Genomic DNA, 14,347 nt, shown 5'->3' with positions numbered 1-14,347 from the left:
GACCGAACCATCATATTTCCCAAAATACCACAGCCTACGTCCACTCTTCGCGGTGATCGCAACCCTCGGCCGAGCGAAACCCGTCTCCTTGAAATTCAAATTCGTCAAATTCCCGCCAAAACAGACGCGGTCTATCAAAAACGGCCGCTCGCGCCGCCACTAGTCAATCCGTCGGTAAAACAGGGAGCTTCCCGACCGACGGATAAAACAGGACGCCGCGAATCTGGCAGTTGGATCAGGATGGGCGCGAAAGCTCTCTCTTGCCTGATACGTCGACCAGCCACAGTGTTGCCAACCGTACTATAATTATAGTATTTGTACTATAATTTTGGTCCGCGTACTATGTACGATATAAAATAGGTATAGTACGCCCAAAATACTATAATTTTGAAAATCGTACTATAATTTTATATAAAAGTACTATAATTCTGCATTTGCCATTTCGCAATCGAGTGGTCTTCGAAAATTTGGAAATCTGCGGCCCGCGACGAATTTTTTTTCCTAAAAAAAACAAGCCGACTATGAAAAATCGGGAACCTGCGGCCCGCGACGAAATATTTTTCCTAAAAAAACAAGCCGACCGTGAAAATTTGGGAACCTGCGGCCCGCGACGAAATATTTTTCCTAATAAAAACGAGCCGACTATGAAAAATTGGGAAAATTTTCATTTTCAACAGATGACAACGCGTACTATATTTTATCTCCAAATTAATACTATAATTTTGGAGGCTCTGTACTATAATTCCACTTTCAAAATATGGCAACACTGACCAGCCAGCATCTCTCTTACATCAACCGCCGAACCAACAGCATCAACCGCAAAATCTCTTCTCGCCTTCGCTCGCCTCGGACGCGAAGCCAAGCCAGCATTCCGGACAGCCCGCCAAAAAGACCACATCTGACATCGGCAGCACGCCAAGCCGCAAGCCCCGACCCTACCTCCCATCGGACAGCGAGCATCGCCTCGGATGCGAAGCCCCAGCAGTCAAGCCCGCGACACCACGTTGCAGCCCGCCAATTACCAACCGACCGCCAACGACGACAATAACCTGTATCGTATCTGTAACGACTACCCTGCAATACGATGAAATAAACCAGCCATGACCAAATACCCCGTGCGTTTCTGTCCCCCACCCCCGCTTTGACCTTGACGTTATCACGGCCTGCCATCTCCGCTTCAGAGCGCGCAGAAGGCCGGTGATAAGTTGATCGCCGTCAACGTGGGGCTTGTGGGCAGGATTGTGTCCACCGGAGCCAGCATCGACCCTGAGATACGCCAGCAGAGTGAGTACAACTGTGAACTTCCTCAAGCAGTGACATTTGCGAGTACTCACTCTACCGGGGGAGAAACACACGGCCGGTATTTACAATGTCAAATTGACCTTGTTTCGCGCGTGCAATCGCAACATCGAGACACGCGGCGATACGTTCCTCGCAGCGGAAATGACACACTCCCGCAAGTTCATTCGATGTGGAAAGCATAGCCAGACACTGCTGGGGGGCCGCGCAAAAAACCGCGTGGTCCCGAAACCTGGAATTCAGCACACCAGTGGCGCCTGACAGAAGCAACAGCCTGGATAGCAAATCAGCATGGACATCGGCTCCATCGCAAGACGTGACAGCAGCATCGTTATGTTCCTCCGACCAGCGGTATCATCCGTCGACCCTGGCCCACGGAGGAATACGTAAGATGTCATGGCCAACGGCGTCGCGACGCTACACGGAGATGCCCCGGCTACCGACGCCGACGCTCTTCGTGACCGACGTCACCCAGCACAGCGAGGTGCCAGCCAACGGCGCTCGTACCTCAAACCCAGGCGAAACATCTGCCACCAGCGCGGATGTCTCGCCTAGCATAACCACTAGCCTTATCAAGCCTAGCGAGTCTTAACGCACTGGAAGACGACACTCCTCGCAAAGACCCAAGGTCAAGCTTCAGTACCAAACCCCATAACCATCCGCTTACCATTTGGCACCGGCGTTATCACGGAGTGCCCCGGCGCGACGCCCGGCACCTTCGTGATATACCTTACGGCAGACCGAGGTTGGTCGCCTGGTCTCTGGTTGCCCAACCGGCGGTGACCAGCAGATACATCAGACACCGCCTCAATCGCCGACGGCCCAAGGCTACATCGGATCTGCAACCTGAGGGACCAAGAAGACTGAAGCGGAAGCCAAGATTCCAGGGACACAGCAAGACCCCCAGCATTAATCGACAAACATCCGACGCCACGAGGATGTCACGCCCGCCTTAAAACTACGACACCTATGGCCAAACCGCTTCGACGCCTTGGACGTGCGAGAAGACGACGCTCAAGAACTCAAGGTCCCACTTCCAACACCAGACCCCATCACCAGACGTCTATTCTTGGAACCGGCGCTGTCACGGAGTGTCCCTGACTGACATGTCTGACACCTCCGCGAAAACCTCACGAGGAAGCTGAGATTGGTGCCCTGGTCTCTAGTCACACAATGGCGGCGACTAGCAGGCGCAACAGGTCCCACCTCACTCTTCGACGGCCCAAGGATGCGATGAGCTGGTCGATTCGAGGGAACCACCATGTGGAAGTGGAAACCTCAGCAGTTTTGACACGAAAGAGCCTCAAGCACGCCAAGACCATCGGACGCGTCGAAGCCGCACAGAGGTGAACTGGCCCCCAAGGACAAGCGACGGTAGGCTGATGGAAAAGACGACGGTTCGGTCGTTTCCCGGAGAGGTCGTTTGATACCAGATGAAAGTCTCCCACAGGAGACTACCTCAAAGGGCGGACCGAACCATCATATTTCCCAAAATACCACAGCCTACGTCCACTCTTCGCGGTGATCGCAACCCTCGGCCGAGCGGAACCCGTCTCCTTGAAATTCAAATTCGTCAAATTCCCGCCAAAACAGACGCGGTCTATCAAAAACGGCCGCTCGCGCCGCCACTAGTCAATCCGTCGGTAAAACAGGGAGCTTCCCGACCGACGGATAAAACAGGACGCCGCGAATCTGGCAGTTGGATCAGGATGGGCGCGAAAGCTCTCTCTTGCCTGATACGTCGACCAGCCAGCATCTCTCTTACATCAACCGCCGAACCAACAGCATCAACCGCAAAATCTCTTCTCGCCTTCGCTCGCCTCGGACGCGAAGCCAAGCCAGCATTCCGGACAGCCCGCCAAAAAGACCACATCTGACATCGGCAGCACGCCAAGCCGCAAGCCCCGACCCTACCTCCCATCGGACAGCGAGCATCGCCTCGGATGCGAAGCCCCAGCAGCCAAGCCCGCGACACCACGTTGCAGCCCGCCAATTACCAACCGACCGCCAACGACGACAATAACCTGTATCGTATCTGTAACGACTACCCTGCAATACGATGAAATAAACCAGCCTTGACCAAATACCCCGTGCGTTTCTGTCCCCCACCCCCGCTTTGACCTTGACGTTATCACGGCCTGCCATCTCCGCTTCAGAGCGCGCAGAAGGCCGGTGATAATACCATGATTAAAAAGTCATGGTGATGCTAAAACATACGTTTAAATTGCTTTACAAATGCCACCACTACTAGCATCAACATCATCGTAAATGCACAAAATAGTTTTTCATGATTCACTCGAAACTCAAAAAACGTCCAGAGCGGGTTTAGCGACTAAGCGACTTAGTTACAGATCCATTAAATTATTGTCGACAATTTTTCGGTATATGGCACATTCGAGATTCTTCGGTATATGGCAGGCATGCTCCAACCCGTTGAACGGTCAATCACACATTGAGTCATGAAAATGTAAAAAGCGTGCACATTAATTTGTAATATAATTTGATTTCATCGACATTTTGAAGACGAAAAATTTAACATTCCTATTTTTATTACCTTAACCAGATTACGTTAAAGTTGTTTTCAAATTAACCACGAGAAAGGCAGTATGACATCGTCGTATCACTTGATTCATATTGTATCACTTACGACTTGCCACAAGAGTAAGATAAAGAGAAGATCTGGATTGAAATTGGAATTGAGATTGGAAATTAAAGCATAATTTCTCCCTATTGCAATAGACTGTTTGATAATGAAATTGGGTATTTCAAGGGGGAATAAGAGTGTTGTTAATTTGGCTCGTGTCTTTAGCCAAATAAAATTTGTATATTTCAGTCGAGGAATGACAATGGGAGTTTGATATCGGTTAAGCGTCGGTTACATTGAGCTTCTTTACGAGCTGTTTATTGGCGAATTTACAATCTGCCTGTAGAGTCGCCCAGTGTAATCATCGAACAAGCTAATAAGCAGGTTGTAAACAGTCTACCGAGAAAAGTTGAAAGCCGGTCAACTTTACACGCTGCACGCCGGTGTGTGGGCCTACTGCGTCTGCGCAGTAGAGCGCAGTAGCAACCTCCCAGTAAAAAAAAACTGTCAAAATAGTCACTGGCTCGTGGCTTCTCAGCGAATGGAAAGTTTTGTGTGTAATCATCAAATCGCAGTAGCTGAATCGCCCTATTTTAAATTCGCCAACAAACAGCTCGTAAAGAAGCTCAATGTAATTGACGCTTTAGTAAATCAAAAGCTACTTGAAGTCGGACATGCCTGTGTGACTGTTATCGGATTCCTGTAACCCAGATCTCAATTATAATATTACTTATTAAATATTCATTTTTCACGTAAAATCAGTCAGTACCCTGAATTAACTTTTAATTAATTACCTAACATTACGAATTAATATTATTTCATAGTGCGCTGGTCAATAAATAGCGGGTCAGAATCGATTGGACATCTCACTCGATTACAAGTTTTCGTTAAAACCACATCGCACCGAATTACCGTTATATTTATTATATTGCATCAATCGTACCCTTGTAGTTATTTGAAACAGTAAATAAATTCTCGCCTACTCCATCATCACAAAAAACTACTCCCGTCTTTCATCTGCAATACCTCTCCTCCGCCGAACTAGAATACTACACCTGGTATTATAGTAATCAACAAATATATCATTATAATTTTAATGTCACTCTCATCAATCTACAAACAAAAGCATGATAGGATATTGTCATTGGAGCTAGCAGCAATCACACATTACATCTACTTAAATAAAATATGATTTTCAATTGTTTATCAAATACTAATATGAAAAATTACCTTCAGTAATCCCACACATGAACCTGATGTAATCCATTTCCTTAGAATACATATCGGTCGAAAGATTGGTGTCGGATTGGATTCTCACATCAATATCGGAAGGGAAGTCATCGTCAGATAAATCGAGTGAGCTCCTTCGTTTCTTCCTGCGATGCTTTTTCGGTTTCTTCATTTGAAATAACAAAGAGATCTGTTCAGCGGTATCACTCATTTGCCTTTCAGACTTAATTTCTTCCAGCAAATTAGTCTCTGCAAGTTCAGAGTCTGCGATTTGTTTCGCACGTTTCTTTTGATTTTCCTCTAAGATTAAATTACTATTAATATTTTTATCATCGGGTAGAGATTCTTCCTCACAATGTTTTTTGTGGCTAACGAGAAAACCAGCTGTTTCTTTATTCTTCAGATATCTTTCTTCCAAATCTTGTAATGTCATCCCCTCTTCATTATTTCCTACCATTGAGACTTGATCCCACCGTATTGTCATATTTCTTTCAGAGAAACTGTTAAAATAACTAACACTTTGATGTTTTAATATATTCTCAGAGTTTTTATCCATGGATTGAAAAATTAAACTGTTGTGATCAGATTTAAATATACTAGTTCTTGTATGTCTTGCCTGTAATAATGTAATCAGAAATAATAAAAATCAATAAACTATAAACAAAGAAGATCTATTAATTGGGCCAGCTATTACATATTAAATTGTTGATTAATACCTTAATCTAAAATAATAAAACATGGTCTCCAATATAAAGGATTTGAAATACCACATCAGACAGAAGTTATAAGTAAATTTCAATGTCATTAGTGATTGCATTGATTAATTAATTTTGAGTCAACAAAGATGTTTTTAATTTTTTTCTAATATGTCTGTTTCTGAGGTGCTGACATCAGTAGCGAAAGGTGGAGGAAGGCTGTTAAGATCCGCCATAAATAGTGGACATTAAACTTTGTTAGTCATACGTGTTTGTTTTTATTGAACTAAGTCTACAATTTACAGATGGTGTTGGTTAGTTTTTAAAAGTCAATTAAGCCCTGCCTAACCATAACATAATAGTTTTGGTATACTTTGTGCGATACGACAAAATTGTGCACACTTTTTTATTCATACTTATTTGTTTTCGTTGGATTAAGAATGCATATTACATATTGTTGGTTCATTTTTTTAAATTCATTAAGCCTTGTCTAAACCAAACTATGGATAAAAAAAGTTTTAGATATTTTATTGATAAACGAGTTTTTTTTTACTATTATCTCTTATGTCTTGGTGTTCGCAGGGTTTAATTAAATTTTAAAAACTAACCAACGCCATCTGTAAATTGTAGTCTTATTTAAATGAATACAAATACGTTTGACTGACAAAGTTTAGTGTGCACTGTGTTGGACTGTGGTGCACATACTTTGGAGAAAATAAAAAGTTACTTAAAATACGAGATGGTGTCACCAAATTATACTTTCTGCCTGCTTGAACCATGGAACCTTCTGCATTTGCATTTAAAACAAGTGCATAAAAAAAACTGGTGATTGTTGTTTGAGTGGGTATATGAGGCAATAATTCAAAATGTTGGATAACAGTGTTACCTTGGAAAGGACATCATTTCGAAATACTTTGTATGCTTTTATTAGTTTTTTGGAAGCTTCTCCAGGCCGGCCACCCCACAGATCTCGTTCTGCCAGGCTGATTAGAGCCCGGCCTTGCCACATGATGATGTGGTTGTCTTCAGCCAGTGTCAATACATCTCTCAAATGGTGCTGTGCACTCTTCATATAGCCTAACCTGTCAGGATTATCGAAGGATTCATATCGAATAAAATATTTGACATTGCTCCGGTATGATTTTTTACTGGGTAGGTACAATGGAATGGCTTTTCGGGCTATAACTAGGGATTGCAATACCAGTAATTCAAAACTGGTATTCCACTATTTATCAATACCGAAATACCGGTTTTAAAAATCAGAAATACCGGAATTTTCGATATTGAGAAAGCACACTCGTTTATGTTTTTCAAAATGAATTATAAGTGATGTGCTGCTAAAATGCAAATATATTGAGTGAATCCAACAGAGGTGAAAAAATAATAAAACAAATTTCATCAAATATATTTATATAAGTAATTGTCGAGATGAATCATCATAATATTATTTCGAAATAGAAAACATCTGTGACAAAAATGTTTAATAATTATTCTATAATTATTGATGACAAGCGTAAAAGCGTTGAATTTAAGAAACTTTTCCTGCAGCCGGACTTATTTGCACTAGATGAACTTTTGAGGGCTTAAGTTAAAATTATCAATATATTCAAATTATTTGTTAAAAAATCACTACTTGTACAATTATGATCAATAGGTACATATTTTTAAATGTCAACATAATAAATGTAGGTATGTAGGTTTTGTTTTATAAAATAATATTTTAAAAATATTTTAATAGCTATATTTATTCTTATGCACCTACTTCTGTTTTTTTAATGTTTAAGAAATACCGGTATTAATACTGGTATTCAATGAGAAATACCGAAAAACCGGTATTGACATTTTCATTCGGTATTGCAATCCCTAGCTATAACCTACAATAACGACAGCTGGAGTAAAAGTCTCACTCTTCGGTAATAATCGATATAGCAAAGAAAACTAAGTCAGCACCCACATACCGACTTAACGCTATATAGCAGTCGCAAAATAGTGTCCCGGGAACTCTAGGGTTTTTTTGACTCACTCATTTTTTTAAAATCAAATAACACAATTAACATGGAGAACACAAAATTGAATGTTTATACTAGTATTAGGTATCATTTTCTTTCTATCAATTACATTGGTGAAGATAACCCGACATTTGGACGTGTGAAGATGGTTTATGGACATTATCAGTATCTCTGGCATTCAAGTAATTTCTTTGGCATCATTGCTTAACCGGTTTTATGCCTTCAGCAAGTATTCTCGGTCTATGAGGCCGTGATAGACAGGCCGCACATAAAAATTTCACGAGTTATCTTGTCTGACTTTAAACTCAAATTTCTAGTTAAGTACTGTCGATTGATTTTCATAATCTAAAAAATTAAACACACAGTGACATCTGTTTGAATAATTATGAAATACTAAACAACAAATTATCGGTATTACAGCGATTTTAGTAAGAACTTCGTTCTATATACAGCGTGTGTCGTTAAAAATATGCAGCCTGTCAGATACTGCCATAGTAATATCGTGAGACATAGAAAAGGTTAAAGATGGACCAAGACTGGTGTATCTACTAGACAAATGTACTAGCAATAATTGTACAATAATAGACCTAGTTCTACAAGTGTATAATTATTAACTGTTGTATGACTGGTGTATTTAGAAAATATTCATACTCAAGTCAATCCGACAATCCGCAGGAAAATATTTATTCATGAAGTTCACCAATCGTAGGATTTTGCGTTAACAATGCATTTTTATTTACTCAAAGTGAGAAATTTCTACTACTATTCTTCTTCTATAATATATTGACATCTATATCATTGCACTGTATGCAATTACAGTATTTCAATTATTCAATTATATATAGGTATATTATGAGGCACCAAGGCCTAACGGCCTTTTATCCTCGTCGTCTGTAATATTCGCGTTTGTTTACCTATTCGTCGTGGGTCTGAAGGAATAGTATTACGCGACGCGCTTTTTATATTATGCTGGTGGTATTGCAACGGTTTGAGTTACAAAACGGCCGCAGTGACGTGTACGTCTCGATATTGAAGTCGAAGTCTAGTGGTGAATCTATGACACGTGGGGAAATTTTGCTTACACGCAAAAAAAAAATTACATCGCCTGGATTGTCCCGATTTTGGTTGATCGTTGACTAGGACGCAAATGGTCGCAGAAAATTAAAGTTGATCGACTTGATTTATATTTAATAGGTAGTTTGGAACGATATATTGTAGCACCCGTTGCAAATAGAATATTTTTGTTTGACAGGTAAGAAAAGCACAATAAATATTATCGTTCGCTAACAGCACTATGTCGCCATACCCATCAATTTTGATAAATTTACATTTTTGTCGATTCGAGCGAGGAATTTTAGTGCACACATCTGTAAAAAATATCAGAAAGTTTTGATGAACAGTTTTCTTTTTAATTTAAAAAATCAAATTATCATATTATTCTATATAAGACGTAAACATAATTTCAATATGTCGTATGCCTTTCAAACAAAATTTATAACATTTGAGATATTAGATTTTTACTTGGTCTTCGTCATATCGTCGCTGTAGAATTGGTTTGTCGAATAGACCAAATGTCAAATGTTCAGGAGAAGAAAAACAAATTTGATTGTCCTATATTAAAATACATGAAGGTATTTAAATTGTATAAGGGTAAAAGTAGGTACTTCCTTAATAAATACGTAAGGGTTAGTTGTGTTGTCGAAGGTATAACTATGGCGAAACCTGAGCTCGTACCTGGCTCACTACAATAGCTCACTGTACACTGATAGGGTTACGGGAAGCCGTGTATACCATTTTCAGTCCAAGCAAGACTACTGTGTTGAACAGGGTTTAGCAAGAATAGCTCACTGTGGTTTGATAGGGTTACGGGAAGCCGTATATACCATTTTCAAACCAAGCAAGACTAGTATGCTGAGTCAGGGCCAAGCTGGCCCAAGGTTAACTGATGTTTCTAGGCCGTGTGTCGCCTTATATTGCCAACTAGGCGACCCCTTCCTCGCCGTCCAGCTGATAACGCCGGTGTGCTTCGGTGGGGAACGACTCGATAGTGGGAAGGTGCTGTGGTGGGGGTGCCCGCGTTGACTGTAGGCGATGGCCGCTGTGCGAGTGAGAAAGTATTCGGAGGTCCCGCGCTACAATTGTTGTTTTTACAGCATATGAATGCTGTTTTCATTACAAAGTAATTTAAAGAAAAGGATGGTTCTGGTCCATTTAGATACAAAAAATCATTCTGCATTCAATGGTCGATTTCGACAAAAACGGATATTCGACAAGCCAATCTTATAGCGACGATATGCCACAAAAATATATAGAAGAAACTATTTACAACGACATCATACATTCCATTATATACAGTATCGTCGCCCTCAAGGAAGAACTCACCAACCAACAAAAGTAAAATCCTGAGATAATCGACTTTTAAACTTTTTGAAAATTTTAAATTGCTCTCATTAGAAAACGAAAATACATAGAAGGAAACCGTTTTTTTTGTTTGATTGGTTATTTTTATGTTTATGTACATTACATTAAAAATGTAACCTTTTTCCTGACTTTTTCCATAACACAAATATCTTTTCTATGTAGTTGGTGAATTTTTTGTTTTTGTAATTTTTAACATAAAACCTATAGATAGAATTTTGATGATTTTTTCTAAGATAGAGTTAAAAATTGCAAGATTTTCTGTATAAATAACTCATTTTGAGCAAAAACTGTATTTGGAAGTTCTTCCTCGAGGGCGACGGTATTTTGTGCCTTTCATAAAATTTGTGACATTTTACAATATATTGCAGTTTTTCGAACGTTATGCTATAAACATACCACTTTAGCATGAGGTTTGATATTTTTGACATACAAATAGACGTAGTCGGCGAGGTGTCATATGAGAGAAAGCAATACAATATTGTTGACATACGAATAGTCTACAGTAGCAACCGTAACAATACTAACATTAGCCATGCCTAATCCCTACACATTCGAATAAAATATCTCATCCGTTAAACTGGAAAAGAATCTAATAAATGGAAAAAACACATTCGTGTAGAAAATTTCGTTTTGTGAATAACAGCTAAAATATTGGGTAATGCTGTGCCTAATAAATATTTTTCACGCAATACTAGCTCTTGGCATACAAAAAATATGTTTTTAGCTTGTTCCTACTTACTTAAGCATAAAAACGTTTGCCATCGCTGGCGTACTACTTACTTTTGCAGTGCCACGGACAAACTGAATAGAGATTTACAAATTCCAACAGCATTAGATCTAAACTTTTGTATATCGTAAGCTTTATTGAAGTACTCAATTGCACTTTTCATTTTATTGCAAGTTAAGTGCAAGAAATTCCCAATTTTTGTCAGCGTCGCTCCATATTCATCTTCATTACCACCTGCAGACAAACCATATTCTTATTTTGTGACTAAACCAGTCATATATTATATTTATGTAATAATTATAATATTATGTTACATACATTAATTTCATAATTCTATCAAAAAACCCTCAATTAATAACATTATACCGGTGGCGAAGGGTGGCGATTAGCTGTAGAGATCAGATATAAATAGTGCACACTAAACTTTGGCAGTCAGACGGAATGTATTAATAAGAAAGTATTATAAATTATGAGAAATATGTGGCGAAGGGTGGAGGTAGGCTGTTAAGATTTTACATAAATAGTGCACACTAAACTTTGTCAGTCATACGTATTTGTTTTCATTGAACTATTAATGCAAATTGCAGATGGCGTTAGTTTTCAAAATTTAATTAAATCCTGCCTGAAGGAAACCCTAATAGATATTAGATAAAATTATATTCTTCAATCTATAAAATATCTAAAATTATGTCAATAAACCATACAAAATTTTAGATATTTCATAGATAGAAGAATATTTTTTATCAATTAAGGTTTGATTGTAGACAGAGCTTAAAGAATTTAAAAAAATTAACCAACACCATCTGTAATAATAATAAACAATTAAGTATGACTGAAAAAGTGTACACTATTTTTGTTCGGATTGCCCATAGCATACCTAAAGTATTATGGTGTGGCTTAGGTAGGGTTTTTTAAAATAATCTGCAAATTTTACTCTTAGTTCAATGAAAACAAATAACAATGACTGACAAAGTTTAGTGTATATTATTTGTGTCGGATCACCACAGCCTACCTTCGCCATTCGCCACTGCCTTATACAAGGAATCTCTAGGCGCCGTATAAACATCCTGAATAACATAATATACAGTGATGTAACGGCCAGCTCGTGTTGCAGGTTTCCTGTTAGCAAGTGTGCCCAACAAGGCGACACAATCTCACCCAAATTATTCACCACTACTCTGGAAGATCTATTCAGGCAACTTATGTATGTATAGCTAGACTATGTATGTATAGCTAGACTAAATTGTATTTTACAATAATTATGAAATATTAAATAATTTAATTGATGTTATTAACACATTACTTTCCAAGGCTCTTCTGGCTGCTAAGATGCATGGACGTTCAGCTATTTCTGCTTCTTCATCTTTTAAGATATACATTTCTTTGATATGAATATCTCTCATCAGCAAACACACTTTTTGAAGCAGCGTGCACTGTTTTTCTTCCTCTCCATCATCAATGAACCATTCAGTCTACAATGATACATAAACTTGAATAATTAATCAGTATTCAGACGTTTTATTACAGAAACCTTATAATAATATAATACCAACAGCCCGGAACTGCTTCCCATGGGAGAAAAAGTGGTGTGGCATGGGACTTGCGACCTGAGGCTCGCTTTTTGAAATAAGTAGTAAAAAGAAAGATAATAATAGAAAAAATAATGAGGTACTTTACCATTCCAGCTGATAAGCTCCTGGCTTTTTCCAAATGATTTAAAGCAATGGAGTCCATTGCTGCAGCACTCATTGTATTTTGGTCAGGATCTGTAAGGATATAACGTTAATATTTGAACTAGCTGGAACATCCAGTGATGCTAGCTTTCTGCTTTTAAGATATGTTTTGCCCAAAGAATTTTGACTCTAGAGTCTAGATAGAATGAGAAATTTCGAAAAGAGTTCGATTGTCGAATCGATTGACTGTACGTGTGGTTGTATTGGTAACAATTTTTTTATTTTCTTCTATTGACAGCACCAAAAAAATAGCGGTTAGATTTCTGGTTTAAAGTTTTTTGCTTTGTTTATTTATAAACTAACTACGCATTTATCGGCATTTTATGAGATTATTCAGCTTAATAATAATGGTCAATGTATTATTTTGGACTATCAACGTAAAATTGACAAAGAGTATCTTTCCACAGGTATATATAGCTAAATTTTATATTCAAATAAATGTCTGCTATGTTATGGCAATATATTATGTGTGAAAATAAATGTCAAATTGATGTTGAATTTAATTATCCTATCCTATGAATTGTTTTGGCAATATCTTCGCAAGTATGTATGTAAGTAACTAATTGGGTGAATCTGAAATTATTGTGGAATGCCATAGTAGAAATTATTAGTATGAAGTTGGTTCTCTTTAAATGTACTATCACCTCCGAAAGGGGGGGGGGATGTAGGATGATGCGCTGGACCCCTCCCTGATAATGTAATGGTCACGGTGATCGTCTGCTGGCTTCTTCTTTCGGGGACATGCTTATTGATTGACAACGCGGAATTACACGCTCGAGAGTCCGAAAACCGAATGACAATCAACCTTTTTGGAGAGTAGGTTAACTCTAGGCAAGAATTAAAAATATTACCTACAAATTCTGTCACTGAAAAATGACAAAAACAGCCTCTGGCATATGTACCTGGCTTGTAGGTAAGTACCTTGGGTCTCATATTTCAGAACTTTTCTAGGTACATGCTTTGAAAAGGGCTGTGCATTTCTTGGAATTATTATTACTGCATTTCTTTGCTTGATAGGTACATAATATTTTGAAATATCTAAACAAAATGAACACATACATATTCTTATAAATAAAATCTTAATATACATAATTTTAAGCTAAATACATTAGACATTGAATGGCTTGGAATGAATGAATTTATAGGTATTTAATTACTATTATGCATGACTTTAATATAAGTAGGTACATGCTTTTATGATGTTCTTTTTTACGCTAGGTCAATGATTTTTTTTATGCTACGGACGAATTTAATGGCAAGGCTTCTGACAAAATTATTAGTGCTGAGAAAGTAATTATTCTTAATACCCACGTATTCATGGAATAATACTTATTTAGTTTAGACTTTGTTGGCTAAGTTTCAAAGGTTTCTACGGGCTAGAAATTTGTCTCGCAGTCGATCTGCTCATGTTTGCATGAATCCGCCCAATGATGATTCAGGTCTCATGGCCTTGGATCCTCTGAGGATGCCATGGTTTAGGCGGTAACAGTACCTACAATGCAAAGTTACTTGTAACTAACTTAATCAGTAGACCGGAGCTATTTTTCTGCTCCAATTTCATACATTTAAGGCTCCATCTCTATGAAATTCTTTGGGCACTAGGCACTTTAGTGAAAAATCTTTTGTGGCGCTACAGTCCAGGGTAGCCC

At 38.9% G+C, this 14,347-nt stretch overlaps 1 long non-coding RNA gene across 1 annotated transcript in view; it reads left to right on the top strand.

Annotated features, from left to right (window-relative positions):
- Positions 1-214: 214 nt before the first annotated feature.
- LOC147064182 (uncharacterized) overlaps positions 215-14,347 on the top strand; it is a 360,934-nt gene continuing 346,801 nt past the window's right edge. Inside the window, exons 1-2 of the long non-coding RNA XR_015072020.1 lie at positions 215-285; positions 779-3,499. This is a non-coding gene — a long non-coding RNA (uncharacterized LOC147064182). The remainder of the gene's footprint in view (positions 286-778; positions 3,500-14,347) is intronic.

The sequence above is a fragment of the Rhyacophila brunnea genome, unplaced genomic scaffold (assembly GCF_057557595.1).
Source record: "Rhyacophila brunnea isolate RB1 unplaced genomic scaffold, BYU_Rbru_1.0 scaffold_8, whole genome shotgun sequence".
In the NCBI taxonomy this organism is placed as follows: Eukaryota; Metazoa; Arthropoda; class Insecta; order Trichoptera; family Rhyacophilidae; genus Rhyacophila; species Rhyacophila brunnea.
The sequence above is the reverse complement of the archived record's forward strand: the minus strand, read 5'-3'. Positions and strand labels throughout refer to the sequence as shown.